Below are 1,532 nucleotides of genomic sequence, written 5' to 3' on the forward strand. Positions count from 1 at the left end.
TATACTGCTGATCTATATCCCTAGTCCTTGTCAATTAAATCTTAGTCTGGTGGAAAAAAATCCCACTTGGTGTTTCCATCAGAAAGAACCTTCAAATTTACGAGACAAGGAAAGCATATTGGGGAAAAATTAGTATTAAAAAAAAGTCAAATACTTTACCTCAGACCAACAGTAAAGATAGCTCAAAGATATTTTAAAAATTCAAAAGATTTCCACCCTTTACAAATTCAGAAGTACAAAAGTGAAGAACTATTTTGAGAGGAGAACTCAGGGAAACCTGATTATTCAGAATCAACTAAAAAAGAGTTTGCTAAGATTCAGCTGTCCCGGCACTCAGAGGCCTCTACAGTCAGGTTTCTGCTTGAGTTTCCATCTGACCTTAGCAACATCCACTTAATGATCGTTTTATAGGCATGCAGAATGTGAGAGTTATGGAGGGCCATGAAATCTTCTACCCAGAATTCAGAAGAAAACCTGGAAGGCCAAGCAGTATGCCCCCAAAGGACAGTCTATGACACTGTCAGATTGTAGCTGAAGATATAGTGGACATCCCAGGAAGTTGGAAATGATAAGAAGGTACGGCATCTGGTAACAAATCGCAGGCAGGAAGTGGATTCAGCCCAAGGAGAGGTCATAAGGACTGCAAAAAAGCCATGTAGGTGAGGATGCCCAAACCCTTTGAAGTTCACCTCTTGCCACAGCATGTCCTATGTGCTGGACATGAAGCTGCCAGATTTAATGTATTCCCTGAAGGTTTCAGTCTTGTTTTGGTTCCAATCCTTTTTACCACCTTATTTTTCCTTTATGGATTGAGAATACTTACCTTATTCCCCTGTATATTGAAAGCACTTAAATACAATTTTTAAATTTATAAGAGTTTGAAGTTAAGAGTTTTCCATGTATCTCAGAGAAGACTTTGGACTTGGACTTTTCAGTAACATTGGAATCATCAAGAATTTGGCAACTTTATGAGTGGACTAAAGGGATTTTGCATAAGATGAACATATATTTTTTAACAGTCAAGGGGAAAATATTGTGGTTTAGATCTAGAATGAACTTCAAATTTTTGATGTGTTCATCTGATAATTTTGGAAAGTGATTGAAAGGAGGCCACTGATGCATTCACGGCTGCTTTGGGATGAGCATGTGAGATCTGTTTGGAAAAGGACCTTCGCTGAGGCCATGAGAAGGAAAGTTATAGCTCCTCCCCACTCTCTACACATTGGCCAGTGTGAGATGAGCAGCTTTCTCTGCATCAGGCCCGTCCACCATGGCATGCATGCACTTGAGCCTGCCAACCATGGATTGAAACTCTTTCTTTCTTTCTTTCTTTCTTTCTTTCTTTCTTTCTTTCTTTCTTTCTTTCTTTCTTTCTTTCTTTCTTTTTTCTTTCTTTCCTTCTTTCTTCTCTTTCTTTCTTTCTCTTTCTTTCCTCTCTCTCTCTCTCTCTCTTTCTTTCTTTCTTTTTTTTTGTATTTAGGACAGGTTGTACAGGGTCTCACTGTGCAGATCAGACTCGTAGTGATTCTTCT

Source organism: Octodon degus, unplaced genomic scaffold (assembly GCF_000260255.1).
Source record: "Octodon degus isolate 3935 unplaced genomic scaffold, OctDeg1.0 scaffold00277, whole genome shotgun sequence".
Taxonomy (NCBI): domain Eukaryota; kingdom Metazoa; phylum Chordata; class Mammalia; order Rodentia; family Octodontidae; genus Octodon; species Octodon degus.